At 35.3% G+C, this 26930-nt stretch overlaps 1 long non-coding RNA gene and 1 pseudogene across 2 annotated transcripts in view; one reads left to right on the top strand and one right to left on the bottom strand.

Annotated features, from left to right (window-relative positions):
• Positions 1-26930, top strand: part of LOC147584717 (uncharacterized) — a 218358-nt gene that overhangs the window by 159230 nt on the left and 32198 nt on the right. The window contains exon 6 of one of the 2 annotated variants that reach the window (XR_015252699.1): positions 13504-13603. The exons of the other annotated variant lie outside the window; for it this stretch is intronic. This is a non-coding gene — a long non-coding RNA (uncharacterized LOC147584717). Of the gene's footprint in view, positions 1-13503; positions 13604-26930 lie in introns of those variants that run through there. 2 annotated transcript variants of the gene reach the window in all.
• LOC112860795 (nuclear transcription factor Y subunit alpha pseudogene) lies at positions 3656-6866 on the bottom strand (annotated as a pseudogene).

Here is a 26930-nt window from a genome sequence, read left to right as displayed (position 1 = left end):
TAATAAAAAAAAATCAGACTTTTTGTCTAATGAACTGTGAATAATGAAGTTTTATTAAAATGCCTAATTTGTTTAGGTACCTGCATTGCCTAGTTACCCAATTATTCTGGCAAAATTACAAATGAAGAAAGTTGAATTTGTTGAATTAAGGAGGTCATTGAAGTAATTAAGACTGGTGAAGCATATTATTAATACTTTACAGGGGAAGGTAGTAATGCAAAATGTACCTGTTCCCTTATGTTCAGGCTTGTATTCGAAATGGAATTTATTTACTTAAGACCTCAGAAAATAGTGTGTGTGTGGGCATGTGCGTGTGTGTGTGTGTGTGTGTGTGTGTGTGTGTGTGTGTTAGGTCATTATTAAGAGTACAACTAAGATATTAAACAAGAAAATAATTTGGGGCTTATTCCATTTTATGAAGTGAAACAATGGCTTATTAATAAGTAGAAATTAGCACAAATAGAGATACGAATGTGTGATAACTTTTAGTTTAAAACAGACACCTAAATGAAAAATATCACCAAAAATAATTCATTTAAGAATATTAGCATTAGTCATCCCAATTTCCCTTTTTAATTAGCTAATATGCCTGAGAGAAAGGGAAAAAGACATATAATGAAAGTGCTAAGGTAGCGTACATAGAAAAAAGGGCTGAAGAGTAGGAGATAAGAGAAATGAATAACAATACATAAGTACTTTAGGTACAAATCATGAAATTCACTTCAATTTGCATCACAGGAATTTGAGTAAACATTTCTTGTAGTATAAACTACTAATAACTACCATATATCTCATAAAAATTATGTTAAAATATGAATTTCTCAATTACTACATGTTTTGAAGTATATTTCTAGTTCAAGTGAACTTAAATATTTATAAGTGAATGACAGACAATTTTTCTTCCACTACAACATGGGAACAGGAGAATTGTAGAAACTAAGGTCTCATTTATCACTTTGCTCCCCAAAGCAGATTATGGATATTGATAGAGTTGTATCAGAGTCAGAGAAATCCTTTTACCCTGTTTCCCCAAGGTACACTCTCAAATAATCCAATGTTTTATAGAGGGTTTTCCCATAATCTGAAATATGTGAAAATGATTTTGTCTATTAAACACAACCACACAGCTGAAAAATTGAACCCACCAACCCAATTTACTTACTTACCTCAAACTTTGAAGCTGTGTTTTTAATAAACTTAAACTTAGTTGTCAAATTGGCTGCCCACCTATATAGACTAATATGGTATTTTCTGGTCCTATCTTCTAGTGTCTCAGGTAAGTAAGTGTACCAACTTCTCTTCTTCCTCTTTTTTTTTCCCTAAAGGAATTTCCTCTGTCTTTCTCTTGTCTTTTTTTTTTTTTCCAGTTTTATACCCAACTCCATTATGAAGTCAATGATACGATTTATTTTACATATCTTAATTGACTCTGCTCTACATAAAAGTGTGATAATCACTAAAGAAATAAGCATGCATAAGACAAGGTCTTATCATTGAAAATCCCTCAGACAAGAATGAGACAGTGTAAGGAATGAGTATGTATCTGGGTTTGAAGGTTATACAATTTTGAGGATGCTCTTTAAGAAAAATGTCACAGGACACAAATAAAAAACCATGTATAGGCACTTCAAGGAGATTATGCAAGTGAGGGGTTCTGGGTCTTAAGTTTCACTTGTGTTATGGTAAATCCACTACTGTTAGCATTATAATGATATATACAAAGTACTATGGGAATGCAACTGGTCAGATTATTTTCTCATATACTGTTACCATCTTCTTAAATGTTAGAGAAAGAAGTCTATTTCTGCCACCTATGGGAGTCAACTGAGATCTGATTAAAGTAAAATCTGAGCTAAGGCTGGCAAATGAGAAGCAGTTCACCAATTAGAATAAGTGGGAAGGCAAACATTTCAGACAGCAAGAGACAAACAAATGACAAAAAGAGAGGAATTTGCACCTTTTTAAAAACTGCAATTATACACAGCATGGTTGCATCATGAATGTTCGAACAAGAAAACAAGAAAAATATGTATAGGCTGGACACTAGCCTGTTATCACTTAGAGAAGACTTTGGTTTTTGTTTGCCATGCTAAGTACAATTACTATATATTTTAAACCAGTGAAATGCTTAACTAGGCAGTTGTAGATCTTTTTTTGTAAACATCTCTAATTAAAATGACGTGTCACTCACCATAGTTTTTGAGTAAAAACTTATAGTTCATGCTGTGTGATATACAAATCATTTATTGTTACATATACTTATTATGGAATGTAGAAAAGATAAAAACTACCATTAACACTCATATTAGTTTACATATTAAATATAAATCATGTAGAGAACATTATTTGTTCAGTGACTAGATATCATTAAATCACAATGAAAATATTTATATTGCCATCCAATTTTTCCCCATTTATATATGTACTTCCGTTTGCTCTGGAGAAAACTGCCAGGCTAATGACATTTAGAGTGATGACAGAATCATCTGTCAGCCTTCTCTGTAATTCTCTCCGGGCCCTGGCAGACAAATACATTTTCACATGCTATAAAAAATTAAGTACCAAAACAATATAAAAATAACTTTAAGGGTCTGATAAAATAGGCTAAAGCAAGGACATTGAAAGTTAATGCTTCCCTTTCTGCCTAAACTTGCCTTATTCAATTTCACAGATTTTATAAAATGTAATAATTCTTAAAAACCCACAGAGGGCAAAGAGAGACTAGTTCTTTTAAAGGAAGATATAAATAATGTTCTAAATGTAATTGTGAATCATCTAGATGACTCCAAATATATTTGTCTTATCATTTAGGATGGTTCCCGCTGAAGGTAACCAAAACCCAACACAAAGTGGCTTAAATTATAAGTAGAGCTGTGGCAAGTCCTGGTTCAGTCATGGCTTTGCTGTATTTAATGACTCTTTGTTTATGATCGTGTTACTAGTATTAATGGATTTAGTATTAATATAATGGCTTCAGCAGTTTGGTTCTCCCACTTATGTCCTGACAGAAAGCCCATTAGTTCCAGTGCTCCCAGCAAGAATGGCCACATAATTTTGTGTATGCCCAGTACTTAATCAGTGCCTGCCCAATAAAGTACAACATACCTGTTCATTCAAATCAACCCTGCCCTTTCTTCCCAGCTGGGGATGTAGTCAATGTTTTCAGGCTGCACTGAGATACATGAGGAAGGAGGATTCTTAAACAAAAAGTTGAACACTATTCAAATAGTGCAAAAGGGAAATGAATCTTGGGCAATCGATTATGCTTATTGCAACTGCATAAAATTGAATGCCATTGCTTTATCTTCAGTACTCATTTATCTCCTGAAATTTTGTGATGACTCTGAATTTCTCTTCTTTTTTATTTATTTTGTCCACAAATTACTATCCATATCTATACTGTGCTTGTTAAATAGCAAATCTGACTTACCTCCTCAATGTTTTTCAGAATGCCCTCAATTTTAGCAAAAAGTGTAAGTTCCATGGAATGGGCATCCAAAGTTTTTCATGGTATTTCTTATGACTTACTCATTGTGCCTCCTGTTCCTTTCAACTATACTTCAGAATGAACATTGCAGGATTATAAACTATATGAGTTTTTATGCTTCTTTTGTTTCAATGCACTTGCATGCTTTTGCTATAATATCTGTGATCATTATTCCACCTTTCCCTGAACTTTTAGTTCTTCCCCAATAATCACAACTAGCTTAGAGGCCTCCTTGTTCAGGAAGGCTTCCTGAATGCCAAAGGCTACAGTGTTATCCAGACATCTATACACCTGTATAGTGTAGTTCATGGAATATTATTAGAAAAGGTCTATTAATGTGTGGTCATATGAGGAGACTCTGGAAGAACCGGTTCATGACTGTGAACTCATCTCCTGACACACAGGTGCACTTAATAAATATTTGCAAAATGAAACTACAGTACATATACTAATATACTAATAGTGGCCTCATGTGCCACATTGATCCTCATTTCCTATGTCCCAGTTTTACATGATTTATTTTATGTCTTTAAAATATACTATTTCTTTTCTTTTTTTCCCTTCCTTTCTCCTGGAATTCCCTTATCATCTTACCAAGTTGACTCCAATTAACTCTTAAGGTCCCAGCCTAGAGTGTCATTGTTTTCCAGGCAGCTGTTTATGCCTCACATGGCCATGTTACGTTAGCCTGTTACACATTCATAGAATAGCCTGTGGTATCTTTCTCTTATAATACCCAGATTGAATGCATAAGGATTTATTTTATTTCCTTCTTTTTAATGCTAAATCATATTTCATTGTATGTATAGGCCATAGCTTCTCTTCTGTTCATCTGTCTATAGATATTTAAGTTGCTTCCATATCTTGGCTATGATAAGTAATGCTGCTGAACATAGGAGTGTATGTATCTCTTCAAAATACTGATTTTACCTTTTTTGGATATATATCCCAAGGTGGGACTACTGGATCATATGGTAGTTATACTTTTAATTTTTGAGGAAACTACATGCTGTTTTACATAAGCTAAAGCCATTTGTATTCCCACCACCAGTTTAAAAGTGTTTGCATTTTTTCAAGCCTTGCCAGTGCATGTTACTTCTTATCTTTTTTAAAGCTTATTTTTTAAATAATTTCTACACTAAGCATTGCAAATATCCAGTGAGAGAATCATTGGTGTATTCCTGTTTTCTTGGGTTAATATGGATAGCAGTGAAGGAAGGATGATCTGATTGAGTGGGAAAGAACTGAAAAAAATTACAACTCTTACTGAGGTCATAGTAGTAAGCTTTAGGAAGAATTAGGAACTGTAAGATTTAGGAAGACAGAGAAAAAATGTGTATGGCCAGAATATTGAAAGTTATGATTTCAGAGATACAAATATAGAACTATAATAACCCATAGCCACAATATTACAAAGTATATATTATTTAAACAGTGAAAACACTAGTAATAGAGAAATCAGATAAAATATCACATAGATTTATTTTTATTAAATATTTCACTATTTTTAAAATGTCATTTTTAATGTGAATATGAGTAAGTAGCTTCACATGTTTTACTCTATAAGAAATCAATCAAATCTTAAGTTGATATTCTTAAAAGTAGATTTAACAGGCAAGTTGGTTCCATTAGATTCTGGAAACAAATAAATTGATATTATGTCAAATAATTTTGGCAAGTGCTGCATACCCTACCTCCCCCTTAGCTATTCACAAAGCTTAAAAAGACTGGAGGGTTTGATAAGTCCTGCAGTATAGCAATCTCTTTAGTTTTCAACATGTATATTACGAAAATGATTACAGGACCCCTCCTGCCAGACATTAGCAACTCTTACAATACTCTGAACCCTGTTTCTCAGAACACTCTTTGCAAATCATTGTTTTAAGCTAAACAATATACATATGTATGTATATATGTATGTATGTGTGCGTGTACACAGATACTTACATCTCAGAGAATTTACTGTGTCCAAGTAACAAGATTGAATTTCTATGTCTGGAAGCTATCCATGAATACAACACGTCCATTCAGTTAGTCAAAATGTGCTCCCCAGCCAGGATGGATGCTCTTTAGTCAAATTCCTGTAGGAATGAGTGGGAAGGTTCTTTCCTGCTCAGTTGGGTGGTCTGCTTCCGCAGTCAACCTACGAGCCGGTGTCTTGTTGCTGGGCTGGAATGGGTTCCTTGATTCATCCTAATCTGTGAAATGCCAGTGTTATCCACAGTTTGAAATAGGTCTGGACTAAAAGGGTAAGACAAAAGCTTGCCATTTCAATTTGCCAGACGTTGCTGCGAGTACAATACTGAGCCTCTTATTAAAAACTAAGTGGTCTCTGCTCTGAATGAAAGGGCTAAATGTGATTGTAAGTATCCCTTCAAAAGAGCTGATTAATTTCCTAAAATAGGGGCAAACAGTGGCAAGGAATGTAACTTTGATCACCTACATCACATGGCCTGGCATGAGAACACTCAGATGATCTGTACCACTGTTTGTTTGTTTTTTTATTTGTTTGGTGTGGTTCCTGCATACGGGGGACAATCTTTTTCCATTGGAGAAAATAATTGCCCTGCCCATTTTCACCACACTTCTGTGCTGTGGTATGTTTCATGCAGGTAATTCCTTCTTTCCTTCTGCCTCTAGTTTATCCCTCCTCTTACAAAGATGTTGGTATTATCTGGCATTCATATAAAGAGGCTCTTCTTCAAGCCTCTCTGTCCCAGGTAGAGGGATTCCTTGGATAAGATGCACAGATTAAGCACCAAGCACCATCATTAATTACCATCCCTCCTGAATTGACCATTTGCCTGCCATTGGTAGAGTTACAGTGGTGGGCCCTTGCCCACTGCTGGTTTGTTGGTATTGGCCTCTGTCTGAACAGTCTGAGCCTCTGCCAAACTGCCTGCTGACATGGTGGTCACGCCTTGGTAGAGAGTGATGCCATCTGCATTAACTGGCTGATAGAAGATGGTCTGTCCTTCAACAGTCTGTGCTGCTTGCTGCTCCGAAACAGTGATCTGCTGCCGTGTTTGTTTCTGGCTGGCGCTGAAAGCTGCCTGCAGCTGCTGAATGATCATCTGCTGAGTAGGGTCCTGTTGGCCCTACACCTGCAACATTTGTCCTCTGTTTCTTCCCCAGTGCTGGATCTATCTCTACAGATCCAAGAAAATCTGCTACAAGTTCTGTGTCCCAGATACAGGTTCTTTTGTGATAATGTGACCTTGTCTACAAGGAACAGTTTAGGCAATGGCCAGTTGATGTGATTAATTGGCCAGTGATTAACACCGATTTATACCACTCATGGATGCCCCTGGACCTGCTACGGAATCTGACAATCTACTTTGTTGACATACATATTGCTATTTGCTGCATTCTGTTCCATGGTCCAATTAAGTCAGAATTCCATTCACAAAGAGCTTCACTCTGGAGGTCCCAGAAAACTGTGAAGAACACTGCAGAGTTCAAGGGAATTTGTGGCAAGACCCCTTTGCACGTGGAAGCTACCTGGACCTAATGGTGAAGGCGAAAGGGACACATCTCCACTTGGCACTAGCATTCTGCAAGGGTCAAGACCCCTCAGTGTACCTGTTCTAGTGGTGACATCCCTGCATGGGACTGGCCACTGCAGGCCTTCCTTGGACTGGAATGCCCAGAGGCACTTACTCATGGGCTCTGGGCCAGGGCCACCAACCTCTCTGCATATCTGGTTAGGCTCAGCTCAACTCTAACGGTTATTTTTTTCAACATATATTTATAGGCACACCCTTCTGCACACTGGACTGTATTACTTTCTGATGGAGATACAAAGATATTTAAGCAAAGATTATTCATAAAAACCATCTATAACACAGGAGGAAAAGTGAGAAAAGCACAGAAAATTCCTATGAAAAGACAAACTATGAGATAAAAGAAAAGTAGAAAGAAAGTTTTAGGGATATTATCAGAGTAACAACCCTGCCTGGAAATCAGAAAATAGAGCACAGAAAGAGCGATATTTGAGCATGATTTTTAACATGAAAAAGATTTTGATCAAACAAGTGGGGAAAGTATGGAAAACAGATAGGGTGTCTTCTAAGAAGTAGGATAACAGTCCTATTTGGCCATAACACAAGATACATATAAAGAAATTGAACTGAATTGTTGCTGTGTTCTCCCTCAAGATTTGCTTTTTTCTTTCTACTTCTCTGTTGCTCTTTTTGTCTAGTGTGGGCTTCTCATTGCAACCCCTCAAGTCAGCGCTTCCTAGGTATCCGGCCTGTCACACTCATCCTTAGAGCTGACATCACAGCCATGGCTTCATGAAAACCAGAAAGGCTGAGATGTCCATCCTAAACCAGTCTCCTAAACTCAGACCATTTCACCAAATTCCTCCTAGATTTCTCCCAATGAATGCCCCACAATAACCCTAAAAACATTATGTCGATCATTTCCTCACAAATCTATGTTGCCCTGAGTCCCCTAACTTAATCTATAGCAATAAAATGCTTGAGAAAAACAATAAGGAGGAATCCTTAGGCAACAATAATAATCATATGATGTCACATCTCTAGACAATTTAGAATATCCCTCAGAAATCTTCCACCCAGAGGAAATGAGAGAATGACAGCAATCTACTCTAAAGATGGTTATACTGGCAATGGAATTTTCCTGAAATGTGCTTCTGTGAAGTGGAAGAAAAGAGCAGAATAGATTTTCAACTTTAAGGGGAGGCATGCAACACTAGCTGCATAATTTGCAGTGCTCAGTGAAAGATGAACAGTGGGCTCCTTTATTTAAAAATTATTAGGAATTATCAAGTCAGCAACAGTAGAGCATTGAACTGAGTGTCAGTCCCTTCCAAGTGCCAGCCCCGGGCGACTGCACAGCCCACACACCCTGAAGGCATCCGTGTGTGCAAGCCCTATAACCTGCCAGAATTGGTGAGTTATAAAGTACTTGGGGTTCACAGTAAAGGACAATAAGGTTATATTAAAGATAGGAAAGCATTCATAGAAAATTTTTAAAGAAAAGTAAAAGAAAAAAGTGAGCTGTACATGAGAAAAAAACGTGACATCTAAATGTCCACTATTCTGTGCATCCTCTATTCAGTTCTACCATGTAATTGCCACAGGGACGGTGTGAAATACTTTGTAAATATTCACACCAATTAAGGGCTTGTACTTTTACTTTATTAACTCACACCATCCTGCATTCATATCTTTCCTCACAAATATGTTTGACATTTATTCATGTATTTTGTGATCGAGAACTCTCATTGTGCCCGTCAGTATTTGTCTTAAGCTGCACGTGCTTATTTTAAAGAAAATATTCATGAGGCTCCTATAAAGCCTTGGTTTCAATTCTGACATCTTATCTGCAACTTCCTTCATGATAACCTCAGAAAAAAAAGCTTATTATTTCTGTTCATATTCTATTCTGCTCTTATTTAATTCCTACCATTATCCCTCAGTGGTACAAAGTCTTCCATTATTGATCACGCTATCTTTCAAGAAGTAGTGAAAGAATCTTCTGTTGTTTTATTCACTTTCAGTGCTGCACATCTTCATAGCGTCAACTGTGCTTTTTCAGTCAATGCATTTTGCCCTTTCGGTTTTACTTCATTATTTACTCTTTTCAGTGTATGAAATATTTTCCCAGATTTAAGCAAATTAAGCATCGATGCAAAATGTATGTTTAGTAAGACATCTATAAAAGAATTCTGGGAATATCTGGGATACATTTGTGTATCATTGTTGACATATATGCCCCCACTGGTCCAGTTTTGATCCCTCATCATTGGAACCTGTCAATCACTGTAAATTGTATGTGGGTTTTATAATGTGAGGATATTTCCCAGAGGCTAAAACAACTGAAAGTCTTGGGCAAATGGAAAAAACAAACTAATAAAGAAAGAAAGAAAGAAATTCAACAAAAGGCATGACAGAATGTGCCATTCTGTGTATTTTTACAATTTGGATTTTCAATGCTCTGCCATACAGAAAGATGAAAAATCCTACTACTAAAATTCTTATGGTGAAATGGTTTTTAAGTTTATCTTGTTTTTAGAAAATAAATACGGTAAATTAAATATCCTGAATGATACCAGGGAGAGAAAGCATAATGCCATGCATTTTGTATGGTTGTTAGGTTATTATGTTTTTAATAAATGGTGCATATAATTCTTTTGATACATAATTTTAATGGCATGTGTAGCCAATAAATGTTTTTGTAATTCTAACTTCTTTTGCATTGTTTGCTATTCTGGTCATGTGCTACTTTCTTTTCCAATATTATTATATTCAGTATCTCTTTTCTGTTTCATTTCATAATTATGAATGATAAAAAGCTTATTAGACAACATCTTTCTAAAATTAAAAAAAACCCACAAATTAGAAAATATCCATATATACTTTTAATTTTTCATTAATTCTCATTAAGCAACTAGTGTCCATTATTCTATCATGAATCCTGTAATGGGAGTGTTTAGTTCTAAATCATGTGCACAGTAACACAGAGTTTCCAATATTTTATCAGCTCACCACATGAGTTCCAAATTCATATTTTGCTGTAGGATCTGAGAAATAAACCTGTAGAATTTTGTAGAAACTGTATAAGGACAATCTAAATTATAAAACATAATTTTACATTATAAAATTGGATGTATTTGGATGTATTATGGTGTTAGTGTTTTTGCTTCTTTTTACTTAATGAGTGTGCAATAGCCTCTAAGTCTTATTTATTTAATCTTCCGTGAATCGTATCTCATTCAAAAATGACCAAGGTCAGGGGTGGCTCAGTTGGTTAAGCGCCCAACTCCTGATTTCAGCTCAGGTCATGATCTCCCATTTCATGGGATCAAGCCTCACACTGGGCTCGTACTGACAGCATGGGGCCTGCTTGGGATTCTCTATTTCCTTTCTCTTTGCTACTCTTCTGCTTATACTCTCTCTATTTCTCTCTCTCTTTCTCTCTCTCTCTCTCTCTCTCTCTCTCAATATATTTAAATAAACTTACAAACGACCAAGATCAGAAATATGATGTGTCACATTCCTTGCATAATCAAAATTTTACCACAGGAGCTTGTTTCCTAAGTTCTAGTTTCCTCTCCTCTCAGACATTTGAGTTGTGTGTGTGTGTCTATGTTGGTGTTTGAGAGCGTTTGCGTTAGGTATGGTGTAGGTATCTCAGTGAAGAACAGCCTTAACTTATAATTATTCAAGAATACAATCTCAGAAGATAATTCACTGAAAAGTGAAAAAATTATCACATTTCTATTATATTGCTATGATATGTCACATGATGATAACGTCTTAGTTGACAAAATAAAAATTAAAAAAAAAATGTAAGAAAGTTCAAGAACAGAATGGCGATCTTACCCAGAGATGAAGGTACATACTTACAAAAAGGAAGATAAATACTAAGAGAAAGTTCCAACTGTAAGGTTTACAATGTGATTACAGGCATGGTCAACATTAACTAAATTCATTGTGCCAGTAGGGTTTTGTGGCTTAGAGAAATGTATTTTATGAGTATACTATTAAATTATACTTACTGGGGCTACATTAATTAAAGTCAAATGCAATGAATTATGGAGTATCTTCTATGCTAAAGCAGGGTATGTTATAAATGAATTTACCATTTGCTTATATCATGATATCCAAATTACTGCATACTCTGGAGATGGCTATTGAACTCAAAAGAACAAGTCTACGAGGATATGCATCAAATGAGACTGGACTGTAGGTCAGGCCTTTTCAATTCTGGAATGCACATTAATACTAGACACAGTATTGCCCATAAATTTGAAGAGGTACAAGGGGATTTTAGAATAAAAAGTCAAAGTCTGTATTGTCCCTTTCACTGCTAATGTCCACTAATTCTGTGAAGTTCAACCTCTGATAATTGGTATTCTTTGTTGTGAATTATTCATCAACAACATGGAATTGTCTAGGCTTGCGCAAATAATTTTGGCTAATAGATGTGTTTATAGAATTTTACGCATTGCAAATAGAGAATACACTTGGTATATTAAAAAGAAACCATGTACTAGAGAAAAGAAAATATCATATTCAAAAGAAGCATCATTAGACCATGTTTACCATATTTTCTAATCATAATGCAATAAAATTAAAAATCAATGAGAAAATGTTATAAATCCTCATATCTTGTAACTAACCAACTACAAAGTGAAAGCTGGGTTAAAGAGAAAATAAGGAAATTTGAAAAATACTTAGTAAGTAATACCTATGGAATCCTCACATGCCAAAATATATGAGCCAAAACTGAGCAAGCACTTTCAAGAAAATTTGTAGCTAAAAATGCAATTCAAAAGTAAAATGTTTCTACTATACAGCTACTAGAATGGAAAAAAGTAAAAAGACAGATAATCACAATTATCAGTAAGAATGTGAATCAATAAATATTCATATATTGCTGGTGGCAAAGTAAATTAGTACAATCAGTTGGGAAAATTTTATACCTTGATGGTATCTTTTAAAATTGAACATTTGAAGTGTGCCTGGGTGGTTTAGTTGGTTAAGTATCTGACTCTTGATTTCGGCTCAGGTCATGGTCTTGCAGTTCACGGGTTCAAGCCCTGCATCGGGCTCTGCGCTGGCAGTGCAAAGCCTGCTTGGGATTTTCTCTCTCTCCCTCTCTCTCTGCCCCTCCCCTGTTCTTGCATGCAGTATCTCTCTATCTTTCTCAAAAATAAATGAATAAACTTTAAAAAAATGAAGTTGAATACTTGGATATCTTTTGACCTAGATTTACACTCCTAAGTACATGCTTAATAGAAACATTTACAACATTTATTAACCTTAAGACATGTACCAGAATGTTCATGACAGCACTACTTTAATTGGCCCCAAACTTGAAGCTACCCAGATGCCCAACAATATTAGAATGGAAATTACATTATGGCATATCCATATAAAATAATACTTTCCAACAACGGAAATGAATAATTTGGACTACACGCAATATGAATAGATCTCATAAGCACTATGTTGAGTGAGAGAAGCAAGTCATAATATACACTATTTGGAAGAAATACTGTAGAATCCTATACAGAATGCTGTTTTAGAAGAGGGTAGAAACAAAGGAACTATGAGAGGGCTTTTGAGAGGTTATGATTGATCGAGGCTTCTAGTTTCACAATGAAGTCAGTTTATCAAAATTATGCTAGCTACACTCTTATATGCACTCTTTAGTAGTTTGTATTATACTTCAATAAACAGTTTTAAAAGATGAATAAATGTTAAAAATACATAAATGCTCAATTCAAGACTTCAAAACGAATAAGGAAACAAATCCAACATATGAAGAATAAAGAAAGTTGGTTTTGAAAAAGAGTCAAGAGCAATGAATGAGCGCAAATTACAAAGCCTGATTCAGGCTTGAGGATGGGTGAGAACAATGATTTGGATTCAATGAAGGTTAGTAGCAGCTTCGTTTCTTATAGAATCATCCACAACTAGTTCAAATTCAAATCCAATTTATGGTCACAGATACATGTGATTACATTTTCCTCCCTTCAAACAGAAGAACAAACCAGAGAGAAAGAACTCCCAGAGGAAAGGAATCTTATATATATATGCATTGTGTGTGTGTGTGTGTGTGTGTGTGTGTGTGTGTATACACACAATACATAGTTATAATAATATAGTATAATATATAATATACTTTTCCATCTGATCTACTATCAGTTTCCTTAATTCAGGAGACATCATAAAAGCTGGTGACTCTACTGACTTTCCTGTCATCCTTAATAATTCTCCATCTCAAGAGGCAGTAGCTCTACTCCCATATTAAAACTAACTCCTGGACACTTGCATATTCTATAGAATGTAGAATGGCTTGATAATTGGGGGCGGTCTTCATGTTCAGCTATTAGCAGACAGGTAAGTTCTGGTACAGGGTTTGCTGCAGTATCTGGGCCCCAGGAATAGATTAATGTGCGCCATTCTGAGAAGTGACCTAGATACACTCCCTCTTTTTCATTTCCTGCAATTACCATATGCTCTTATTGCATTTGGCAGGTTGAAACCTCCCTTCTCAAATCCAGTGCTCTGCTTCTGCTTAAGTAGATAATAAGACTATAAAGCACATGATCAACGGCAGACACAGAAGACCCAGGTAGGTAGAGGCAACCAAGCCATAGGGTTCCCATGCAGGTGCCCCCAGTTACAGTACAGATGAAGAGTCTCCTAACCCATACCAGTTGTAAGGCAGCATCTGTCAGGCAGCACCTGACACTGGATGCTGCAGGGAGCCTTGACTCAGCTGGATACAAGATTAAGGAATGATCTCACCTGGGAAAACTTACCAGTAGAGGTTAGCCCATGTCCAGTATCCCAATCCTCATCCCTAATTCTGAACCCTCACTTGGGTTAGAGGTTAAAAAGTGTCCTCCCAAACTTTCTTTGAATTTTAAGCTGTACTCAAGCAGCGATCCTAGAGGCCTGACTGCCTTTTGCCGAGGCCCTTTCCTAGACTTTTAGGTGTTCCTTTTTGTCCCTTTTTTGCCTTAAAACAAAATAAGAAGAGGATGCAAGATCATATTTATTTTGGTCTTTCCCCTTTCTCACTTATAACCTCTAGGCTATTTTAGCAATCCTGCCACAGCTACTCCAAAGTGCAGACAGTATATCTACAAAATATTTGTCATGGTTTTGTGTGTATGTGTGTGCATGTGCACATGCATGTACATGCATGTAAGTTGGTGAGTAGATGGGGGGAAAAAAGAGTTGTCTGCTACTGGAAAAGTTGATAAGTAAAATGTGGAGAAGGCATAGTGGATAATACACGTAAGAGTCAGCATAAGCAGTCTAGGAGAACAGTAATACACTTCACCCTGACACCTTAACCTTTCTTCAAAGAAGATGACAAACTTTTTAGTTTTATCAGGCAGCATTTAAATAGAGAGTTGCTTGGGGTGCCTGGGTGGCTCAATTTGTTGAGCATCCGACTTCAGCTCAGGTCATGATTTCACGGTCTGTGGGTTCAAGCCCTGCATTGGGCTCTGTGCTGACGGCTCAGAGCCTGGAGCCTGCGTCAGATTCTGTGTCCCTCTCTCGCTCTGCTCCTCCCCTGCTTATGCTCTCTCTCTCTCTCTCTCTCTCTCTCTCTCTCTCTCTCTCTCAAGAATAAATAAAACATTTAAAAAAATTTTAAATAGAGAGTTGCTTCTTTGAACTTGATTGTCCTTATTTAGACAAGGAGAACTGTCATGTCTCCTGCTCTATGTATGTTTCTTCATGAATACATACATGTATCATAGGTTTTTTTTTTTTTTAATTAAAATAGAGTGTGTTGTTGGTCTGTGTCTCCACAGACCACTGGCAACCCACTCTGATCACCTGACAAAGGCTAACATAACTCTCTACTTTGTAACTTATCTAATCTAAAGTTTGGGTGGTTCACCAAACTTAAAAAAAAATTAAGCAGCTGCCTTAAAAAATATTATGTTTAGGGGCGCCTGGGTGGCGCCGTCGGTTAAGCGTCCGACTTCAGCCAGGTCACGATCTCGCGGTCCGTGAGTTCGAGCCCCGCGTCGGGCTCTGGGCTGATGGCTCGGAGCCTGGAGCCTGTTTCCGATTCTGTGTCTCCCTCTCTCTCTGCTCCTCCCCCGTTCATGCTCTGTCTCTCTCTGTCCCAAAAATAAATAAAACGTTGAAAAAAAAATATTATGTTTATTCTAATTAGCCTGGCTTATGAAATGTATATCACTCACCTAACTATAAGCTAAACTAGTATAATGACTTACTTTGCCACATTCACAAATTTACCTCTGGAATACAGTGCATTACTGGTTTCAACGTATTTTTAAAATAATGAATGCCTTTTACATTCTGGTCTAGTTCTATATCCCAGCTCTTCCTATGTATTAACATTCACATATGACTTAATAATCATGTGTGGAACTTCATACCTGTCACTTACTTTTCTTTTATTAAAGTGTTTTCCAAAGCTATAAATTAAGAAGCTTTTTAAATTTAGAACTGTGCCAGAAATTACCTCAGGTTCCTTTCTACACTGGATACAGAGGAATACTATGCTGCCCTGTTCCCTAATGTTAGCATGTTTATATGACACTTTGGCCAATAAACAGTGAGTGGACGTGACATATACCACCCGAGTGGAAATATTTAATTGCTAGTGATTGAATCTTCCATTCACTCTTTCTCTGTGGCACAGAACTAGAAAGTTGTGTATTCTGGACATATGTCTACAGAGGGTGGGGTCTCTTTCAGCCTGATTTACTGAGTTAGCTCCCATGAAGCTAAAAGGGCCTGTACATTCATTTGCAGAGAAGGAGCTAGCTAGTGGGATGGGCCATTCTTGCTTGTAAAAGACCCACAAGTGAAAGAATAGGTGGAGAAAGAAGGCAGAGGCCCTGGGTCGCAAAACATTCCTTTTTTCATGGGTTCTACCTTTTCGAGCTTGTGGTAAGAGGCAAGAATTATAATTCACGTAGTATTCATCTCAATTGCTACTAGCCTATACCATTTATGAAAGCCGTAGTAGAGGGAGTTTCATTTTCCTTAGAAGAATAGCTTCACTTACTGGTGCATTTAAACATGGTTGTGAAACAAATTATTTTAGTAAAATGTGGTTTCATTAGGCCAGTTGTGACCATGCCTGTGGAGGTAAGGTCGGGTAGCTACTAAAACCAGGACTCATTCAAGCATGAGGTTCCAGTGAAGTCCTGTTTTGTTCCAACACATATCTTCCAGCATCTGAACTTGCTCAATATCTGCTCCAGAGACTCCGCTCTGTTTTTGCGTTCTTTGTTAGCGTGTAAGAATATCACACTGCACCCTCTATTCTTTATTATTCCTGAATTTTCATGTACTGAAGAACACATCATTCTGTATGCTGAATGAGTTATAACAAACTTTCACATACATACATATGTAAAAATTGGTTAAAAATAAATAAAATCACATATGCTTTGGTAGTAAAATATTAAGTCAATCAACTAACATAAAAATACAGTTGAACTTCTATTAGTGGGATGGCATAACAGATATTACTTTTTAATGATTTGTGCTAATAGTGATCATTCAGTACTTATAAAATAGTGACCTACAAACTTTATTGGTAAATAACCAACTTTGAGGGCAACAAGTATGAGAACCAGTGGGACTGATGTGAAGTTTTTATAAGTTGACAGCTCATCTTTCACACGTTAACATTTATGCTGGATATTTGGAACTTGATATTTTTCATATCATTTCTGTTCATCACTTTATTCTCAATATGCCATTGATGGTGCATTCTGTCTTATATACATTTGTTGACACCAGAGATGGAAAGGTTGCAAATAACATAGCTGAGCAGAATAAGTGAGAATAGGATAGGTCAGAGTCACTCTGGCAAGAAATTGGATGTTACAATGGATCCGAATTTATTTTGGGAATATTTTATAAACCACTAGATCAAAAACACCATGAAGTTGAGGAAATGGTCTGTGAAATAAAAAGAGCCTAAGATAAAGGAGAAGAGAACTGATGAAGGATTTTAATTACCTAGCACATAAAGGAGAAAATCTAAAAACTATGCTGTTCAGAACTACATAATACTGTCTCATAGTCAAGCATATTACTTCTATTACCTTGTTTTACTCAAATTAAGATAAAACTTTTGTATCATGTTATTTTATACATATATTTTTAAATTATCTGTTTAGTTTTGTATTACTAAAATTTGTGATTTCTATTTAGTCGGCATAGATATTCTATTTTTTGTTTAATTTGGCTACTCAATGATGATGAAAAGTAGAAAGATGATTAATAATGATTATACATCCATAAAATCAATTTGTCACATTCACAAAGTTTTGCACTGAATATAATCCAAATTAAAGTTGGTTTTGCAGCTTTTCTCCTAGTTAAAAAATAATCCTTTGATTATGATTGAAAGGCAGGTCTAAAACAGACCAGAAATCTGTTAATTGATTATTAGGAAATCAGATTGAAAATAAATTATATTAATATGTGTTGTTCAAAAAAAGAACCATGAGGACTCACCACATTTATAGTAGAAAAAGCACTAAAAGTCCACCTAGATATATTTTGGGATATCTATATTTGAGTATTGAAAGGAAAAACAAGGTAATGAAATGTCAAAAACCCAAAGCTGAATTTAAACAAAAGCACTCCACCTAAATGGCCAAATGAATTTGAACATAATATAACATTATCATAACTATGTCCTTTACCTCAATCTATTGCTTCCACTTTGTCTTCCGAGGAAAAACAAAAAAGAAAAGAGAAAAGAAAAGAAAAGAGAAGAAAGGAAAGAAAAGAGTTAAGGAAAGTGTTTGCAACTAGCTGGAATTTCATCAGTCTAGATTCTAAGTGCTAATTGGCGTAACTCCCTAGGTAGGCACCTATTATTACATACCAAAAGCTCTTATTATGAAGCTAGATTTTTCCCCCCCTCAGGTCAGTGGAGTCTGATGGGTTTCTATAGGAGAATCCTAATCAGCATATAAGATGCATTATTTTCACTGATCACTGTTATTCTTCAATAGTAATTTAATGTATACTTAATAAATGCATCTTGTTTGTAAAGGAATAAAAGGCATTTTTAGTGTTTTAGGTTACAAAATAAATAGTTTGTAGGTGGATTCAAGCATGATGACTTCCTCAACTTCTACAAGCATGACAACCCAGGCTCTAGAACATAGACTTATTTCACTTTACCATAAAATATTACAGAAGACTACAGTGTTCTTTTGTATTCATTCTTGGGTACTTGAACTTCAGTGTTACAAGATAGGAAATCTTGAAAACTTACTCCAGAAATGTCATTTTCTCTGATAAAATTTAGAACAGTACACTGATTAAAACTCAAGTTTCTGAAAGTTGCCAGCCTGAGTTCATAGCCCAGTGCTGCCATTTGTTAGCTATGGTCTCTTGGGCAAGTTTCTTACTCTCTTGGTGTTTCGGTTTCCTCTTCTGGAAAATGAAGAAAATAATTAACCTACTTATCTTACAGAGTTATTGAAAGAGTTAAATTAAATAATAATATAAAATGCTTACAAGAATACCTGGTCTGTGGCAATTTCTGTATGAAAATGATATTTCATTATCTTTATGCTATTATTTTACTTTGAATATCAGAGATAAATGGTTCCATACAAGAATACGTATTGTTTCAGTGACAAATTTGAAATGATCTTAGGGTTGGATGTCAACCACTATAATTGGTTGCCTCTTGGGTCCGTAGACTTCGGTGTTCCTAAGTGTATAAATTCATTTCCAGGGACTTAGTAGGAAATCAGTATAACCCAGCCACTACTTTAACATTTCATGTTATTTTGGGCAGTCTAATGGGAAGTGTATAGAAAAGTTTTCCCTTTGATACAAAATTGAGTTAGATGTTTTTAAAAATAGAACTGTTCCCAACTTCTATACTAGATACTCGGTAATAATTTTTTTCTCTGTTTAATATACAGACTCTTTTATTTTTCCTTTGGAAAATTAACTTTGCTAGAAATAATGGTAATACTTAATTCACTGAAACAAACATCATGAAATAGTGGAGGATTTTTTCAAGCAGTTTCCTTTCTTGGAATCCAGATAAGCATATTAAAGCCAAACTGATTCTATGAAGTATAATGGTTATAAAGTCACATATAAGTTAAAGCAGAGACCAATAGTCATAGAATTTGGCAATATTATATTTTCTTCCTGGACATTCCCTACACCATGTGGGTTAAGAAATCCATATCAAGCTGTACTCAGAGTTTGTGGATTCTAGAGTATTCTTTGAAATCCTTTAATTGTAATAACTTCCAAAGTTGTCTCCTGTAACTCTCACCTCCCTGAGAACCAAGCTCTCTCATCTCATCTAAGTCTATATGGGAGGATGGGATTTGGAGGCAACCTAAAGAAACAAATTATTGCTGACAATATTATCTTTTTGTATTGGAGTGTTTCTGATCCAAACCTATCCTGTGAGCTCTTGGCACTATAAATTCTTATTCATCCACAAGACGTGAAGCATCTGAATTGACTAGACATCTTAGGATCTATGACAAACCCCCAAATTACTAAATATGTATTTCAGATTTGTTGGGGAGTAGTTGTGAGAGAGACTTAAATGAGCCATCAGTTTCAAGTCCCGATTTGCTAACAGAGGAAAAATATGCATGTAAAGCAAACCTACTTTAAGTCATTACAGTAATTTTTGTCTCAATATTGTGATCTTCTTTGAGTTAACATTATGGCAAAAGCACATTATTTCTGCAAGTTCAGATAATATGCTAGATATAGCCTACTTATATATTTTCCCATATATATATATATGTATATATATATATATATATATGATCTATTTCTTAGTTAGCCACAAGTGCCTAGATTTTTCTATTGAATATTACATGCAAGAATTACAAAAATATCAACACATAACAGAAAAACATTTATGATCCTCAGTCACTGGTTTAATTGGTTATGTCACTGCAGACTAAGGCAATCATAAATACGCTTCTTTTTTGGGGTGTAGCATACAGTACTAAGAGTAAGGGCACAAACAGTTTGGATCTGTTGTTTTAAGCTTGAGAAGTCATGGAGTTATGAGGCTCTTAAATTAGCAAAAAAATAAAAAAATGTATTTATAATTTAGAAAATAATTGCACATAATTAAGTATAGAAAATTGCATCAGAGAATAGAGGTAATTACTTAGATTCTTCAGTGTAAACCCCAAAGGTAATTTTCATCTGGCTTGTAAAAATATTTGAGGCAATATTTTATTTCTCAAAAATAATACCTTTATTTTCACATTTCACTTAAACATTATTAAAATACTTATAAACACATAACCATATCTTTCACAAATTACCCCTTTTTATATACTATTAGGTCCAATTATTTACAGTTAAGTAACTGTAAACTCAGTCAAATTATTTACAGTTATAAATAACTCAAAAATTTTAAGGAATATTTTGAGAAATGAGGTAATATTTTGGATATAAAATTAACTTTTTGTGATTTGAAAATCTCTCCTGTTAAAACAATTATAATCTCTTCTAGATTTCTGTTTCAAAATGCTTTATTTAGTACTTAAATTGTATGTCAAATGTTTAATTATTATCATAATAAATAACAGAGGGAGACAAACAAAATCCAGGTGCAAAAAGATCTACATTTTTATTGCCTTAATGGCACTGTCTTCTTAATGTTTATTTATTTATTTATTTTTTTTTTAATTTTTTTTTTTTCAACGTTTATTTATTTTTGGGACAGAGAGAGACAGAGCATGAACGGGGGAGGGGCAGAGAGAGAGGGAGACACAGAATCGGAAACAGGCTCCAGGCTCTGAGCCATCAGCCCAGAGCCCGAGGCGGGGCTCGAACTCACGGACCGCGAGATCGTGACCTGGCTGAAGTCGGACGCTTAACCGACTGCGCCACCCAGGCGCCCCATGTTTATTTATTTTTGACAGAGTGAGAGAGAGAGAGAGCATGAGTGAGGGAGGGGCAGAGAGAGAGACACAGAATCTGAAGCAGGCTCCAGGCTCCGAGATGTCAGCACAGAGCCTGACGTGGGGCTCAAACTCACAGACTACAATATCATGACCTGAGCCGAAGTCAGACACTTAACCCACTGAGCCATCCAGGTGCCCCATTAATAGCACCATCTTCTTAGGAAGGAGAAATAAGTATTCAAGTGTACTGATTATTTTCTTGACAGGATAAACAATCTGCATTAAGAGTGTGTCTTCAAAAATAACAGAAGACAAAACTATAGTGGAATATTCATACATTTTCTAGGTGCTAATAATCCAATTTTTTACTCTTTTTGAGAAAACTGCAGTTCTTGCCATAAGCATGACCTTAGTTTCCTTTACTTGATTGAATTATGATTTTGACTAAGTTTTACAAGAGACATAGAGAAAGAAAAAATAAGTTAGACCAAATAAAATATTGGGATAGTAAAAACTACCTAACTCCAAAAGGCAACTTTTTTCATGATTTTGTAATCTTAAAATGTAATTGATGTAATACGTACATATTTCCCTGGGAATTATTTTATATTCATAGCTATCTTATGCCTGAAGTTATTTCCTCTTTTTAATGTGAACAAAGAATTTGATCCTTAGCAAACATCTCATGAGGACACGAGCTCAAATATTTCATTTAAATATGATTTTTTAATTTAAATACATTAAGATAACTGAGAAAAATATTGAAAAATCAGAAAATGAATTTAAAGATAATAAAGTTCTTTATTATCATCACCACTGTTCTGTCATAGTAGAATTTAACTTCTTAATGAGAGCATTATAGACAATGAATTATTTGTGTTCGTTAAGTAATTAGAGACCTTAGCTACTCTAGCATTAAATCATTTTTTTTCTTGTTAAGAAGTTTAAATACCTGTTAATACCTATTATTTAACTGAACAAAATTTGGTTTATTGAAGTCAACTAAATATTTCGGGAAACATCACAAGACAAGACAAAGACTAATTTTTAAAAAATTTTTTTTAACGTTTATTTATTTTTGAGACAGAGCATGAACAGGGGAGGGGCAGAAAGAGAGGTAGACACAGAATCCGAAGCAGGCTCCAGGCTCTGAGCCATCAGCCCAGAGCCCGACGCGGGGCTCGAACTCACAGACCGTGAGATTGTGACCTGAGTTGGAAGTCGGACACTTAACTGACTGAGCCACCCAGGCACCCCAACAAAGACTAATTTTAAATGAAGGTCTTCTCTCTGATTCCAGTCCTTATTTTGAGCATTAAATAATAAAAGATATTTGAAGTACCTACCTAACTGCTGCCAATAAGAAGCTATTATTTTGTTATTAAAAATTTTTATTATGCATATTTCATCCATAGAATAAAGGTAAGTAACATATTTATTGTTCATCATAGGGAAACACTCACATACACACCATTCAAATTAAAAATGAAGACTGCACACCCTCTTGCTCTTTGACCACCCAGAAGAAACCACAATCCTGGATCTTATATAGACCATTCTCTTACTGTTTGCACACTTACGCGCACATGAATCACAGCTATAGGGATTTCTCAGAGGAAAAAATGCTGCTTACTTTCAGCTGAATTTCTAAAATGGCTCTCATGCTATATGTATTTTTAGGGATTTACTTATTTACCTGAGTACTGTATTGTCAGGATTAACTCATTTCTTTTGAATGTCATGTAATGTTTAATCCTAAAGTATAGCAACCATGTAAGTAACACATTTATTTACCAGACTTTTTTTCCCTAAATATTTTATCTTTTTTATTAGTTTAATTTGCATACACTTACCATACTTAGTGTAAAGTTCTGCAAGTTTTGAAAAGCACTCACAGTTATGTGGCCAGCACCACAATCTAATTTAAAACAGTTCCATTACTCCAAATCTTCTCCCTTGCCATGTGGTAGTCAACCTCTGCTACCAGCCCCTGCAAAACTGACGTTTCCTGTTACTGTATTTTTCCTTCTCCACAATGTTGTATCAATGGAGTCATATTGTAGATAGACTTGGGAATCTGAATATTTCCAAACAGAATGACACATTTGTGATTCATCCATGATTTTTCATGCTTAGTAAGTTTTTTTCTCTTTAATATATAGATATTCTATAGTGTGTTTATTGACTCACCAGACGAATGGCATTTGGATTGTTACTAGTTTTAAGTGATTATACATAAATCCACTCTGAATATTCACTTGTTGGGTTTTATGTGAACATGTTTGCATGTCTTTGAGTACGTACCTAAAGGTGAGATTCCTAGAAGATACGGTGAAGTGTATGTTTAAAGCTTACAAGAAATTGCCAAACTGTTTGCAAAATGACTGTACAATTTTGCATTGCCACCAGCTATTTTTAACAGTTGAATTTGTTTTGCAACCTACCCAACCTGGCCATATTGTGGGGATGTTTTTCTTGTTGTTGTTGTTGTTGTTGTTGTTGTTTTATTTTGTTTTTGCCATATCAGTAGGTATAGATTGACTCATTATTGTGTTTTAAATGTGCATTTCCCTTTTGATTAACAAAATTGAGAATTTTTTTACACATTTCTCTATTTTTTAATTCATACCTGATGCATAGCAGGCATTCAAAAACATTCTGAAAAAGAAAACATTCTAACAATGTTTTGGAAAATCTTCTCGGCTTTCTCCACCATAAGAAAAAAAGAGTTCAGTTCTCTATTCTCCATAAAAATTTAACTTTCTTTCATGGTTCTGTACTAAAACAATACCAAAAATAAAGCCAATAGTTAACTGTAATGAATGTTGTAATACTAAATCTTTCCCCAGGAAATATTCTAATGATGCTTTACTAGATATATTATTTAGCAATTTAAGTCCAGAAATGAATACATATGGAAGAAATGATTCATTCATAGATTAGAGAAAAATACTCCAAATAATCAAGAAATGGAAATGTCTCTAAAAACAAACCTGTAACTTAGCATACTTCTTTTTTTTTTTTTCCTTAGGTACCTCTTGTGTTTTTCATTTTATTAGCCTTTTGTAACAAAACTTTCAACAAGACTATTTGGAATCCTGAAGGTTTTTGGAAGCTTCTGCATTCAAAGTAAAATAGACATCCTGCTCTGTTTAATTAATTTTGGAACCCTTACTTTCAAGTGTACCTCTTAAATAATTTTTTGGCTAATTGGAACATTTCTCATAATGGTCACTATAATTCTACATTATTTATTATTTTTTAACTTTTTAAAAAATGTATTCATTTTGAAGAGACAGAGAGGACAGAGCGTGAGCAGGGGAGAGGCAGAGAGAGGGGGAGACAATATGTGAAGCAGGCTCCAGGCTCTGAGCTGTTAGCACAGAGCCTGACCCAGGGCTCGAACTCACTGACTGTGAGAATCTGACCTGAGCCAAAGGCAGACGCTCAATCGACTGAGCAACCCAGACACCCCAAATTCTAGGTTATTTTTAATAATTTTTTTCATCTTGCTAGATGTCTGCCAACTTCTGGGACCATGGTTATTAGACAAAAAATAAGCAAGTGTACAGGAAGGTAGCCGACTTGCCTCTTTCGAATTTAAGGATCTCATTAGCTAAAACTTTGGATTTCTCAGAGCCCAATAAACACCTAAAAGGGATGTGCTGCAGATTGAGGGATTGTCCATGTTTTACAGTGTTCCACAGTGCAAAGAAGTTTTCTTGAGGTTGCTGGGTGACCTAGTATCGATATAACCTGTTCCATGGCCAACTTATACTTATCATGGGAGTATTCTTGAGGTGGTGAGTGCTCTAAAAGCTTTTAAATGTTCAACCCATGCCCACCATTTTTTGCAGCTTTTTGGCTTCCAAAGCCCACTAGCAATAGCTTTTATTACACAAAATAAGAAAGATTAACATTCACCTTAATATATTAGCAGTACTGTGTCCTGGCCATAAGAGGGCCCTGTACACACCACAACCAATTCCCAGAGAAACTCATATGAGGTTTACTACCTGGGTAATTGTGGCATGAAAGGCTAGGGGCTTGGCTCTGAGCAAAACCTTCCGCCAGCTTAGGAGGACCAGCTTAAAGGAAAGCCATTTGGACAGGGAACCCAAACACAAAACAGAGCAGAGCTCAGACAGAGAGGGGCTTACTCATGGTCCTTGGAAGCTTTGAGAACGTGAATTCAAAGATTTGCAGGTACCACACTTATGTTTCTCGTCTTCCTCCATATGCTGCTGGATGTCTGCTTCGGAATTTGTTGCTGCCACCAAATCTATTAAACAACAAAATTCAACCAAGTAAATTTGAAGATCTAATTGGCTTTATTAAATGATTCATGAATGGGATAGCAAGCCCCAATCTAGCAAGTAGACAGGCACTCCCCTTAGCATAGTTATTCAAAACCAACTGATTATGCCTGTTGAACTATGCTGGCATTGGAGATTCTGTAAATTGAAATTTGTTTGTTTGGGTCATGTCGCTATGGGAATTTCAGTTCCTAGCATTAATCACCATTTTGTAACCATAGCTACTTCTGATAATTTCAAGGTATTCGTGCTCTGGAACATAAAATAATGCCCGATAGATGAATTGCATTAGAATAATAGTTAAATGCTACAAGTTCTTCTAGTGCAGGTTTGACCTACATTTAGCCCAGCAAAGCTAATCAGGCAGAGAAACTTAATCAGTGAATCTAATCAGCAAAAAACTAGGACTATGCTTACACACAGTAGACCCTTTTTACCAGAAAAATGAAGTCGTATTTTTTTAAGTGGCTACAGTTAAAAAATCGTTTTATCAATTTCTAATTTAGTATCAGTCCTGTCCTCTAGAGAGTTCAACATTCTCTGGATTAAATTCAGCTTTATGCATATGTTCAAAAAGCAAATACGTTGAGCTTCTTTGTCTTTGCATTAAGACATGCCAAGTATACACTATCAATCTGATAGGTTTAGAGAAAAAAAATATAATTGTAGAAATAAAGGACTATTTGAATTGATTTTCTCTTGAAATACCTCCTTGGCTGCAATGCATTGCATAAATTAATTGATGCAATTGAATCACAAAAGAACAGTTTTGCTTCATTTCCCCTCAATTTAATTTAGCTTTAGTAAAAAAAAAATAAAATAAAAAACTCTCTTGATAATAAATGATGAATGCTTTGAAAGTGTATAGATAGATCAGTATTTAACAGTGTAGAAAACTGATTGTTTTAAAATAAAAGAATACCAGAGTTTCACTCTTTATATTAGTAAGAAAATCATGTGTGCATGAGCATGCTTAAACGCAAAGATTGGCCACATCATTATAAATACAGGATCGTTATCTTTTCTTCCATATTTATCATGGTTACCAAAATTTGTATGCAGCCACAGTTCTTGTCAACTCGTAAGACAATGAATCCTAGATACTGAATGGGTCCAATGTAGAAAAGAAAAAAAAAAGATAATAGAGTAATATATGTAGCAATCCCTGAACCAGAACAGCTTTTCTTAGAATTGTATCACTTCATGTTGACTAGTGTTTAGTTCATTTTGCCACCTTATCTTCTAAGGGCAGGTCCTACGTTACAAAATTGAGACTTAAAAATGGAGTTTTATTATCCACTGCACAGTTTGAAACATGTCTGGTAAAATAATTTATAGATTATTTATTGAAATCAGTAGTAATGCCTATTGGCTCTCAAAGTATATAAATGGAGAGAAGGTACTGAAAGCTTTTAAGCAGCAGAAATACAGTGAATACCTGGTCACCGAATTTCCGTGAGTACTTCATCAAGTACTCTTGGCTGTCAATATATGACAAAACCCTTCCTGCCAACTGATCTTTAAATCATAAATCTTCTGACACATCTTGTCAAAAGGGTTTATTTAGTATTTGGTTTGGAGCTATGTCCACAAACACTACATCCTTGGGACAAAAGTACCACATTATATATGATATACTAGTGTATGTCTCAGTAGAACCTTAATGAGAGATGATAATTTTCACCATTTTATAATTACATCAATTGCAGTT

Source organism: Puma concolor, chromosome A1 (assembly GCF_028749965.1).
Source record: "Puma concolor isolate L17-30 chromosome A1, mPumCon1.1.hap2, whole genome shotgun sequence".
Classification (NCBI taxonomy): Eukaryota; Metazoa; Chordata; class Mammalia; order Carnivora; family Felidae; genus Puma; species Puma concolor.
The sequence above is the reverse complement of the archived record's forward strand: the minus strand, read 5'-3'. Positions and strand labels throughout refer to the sequence as shown.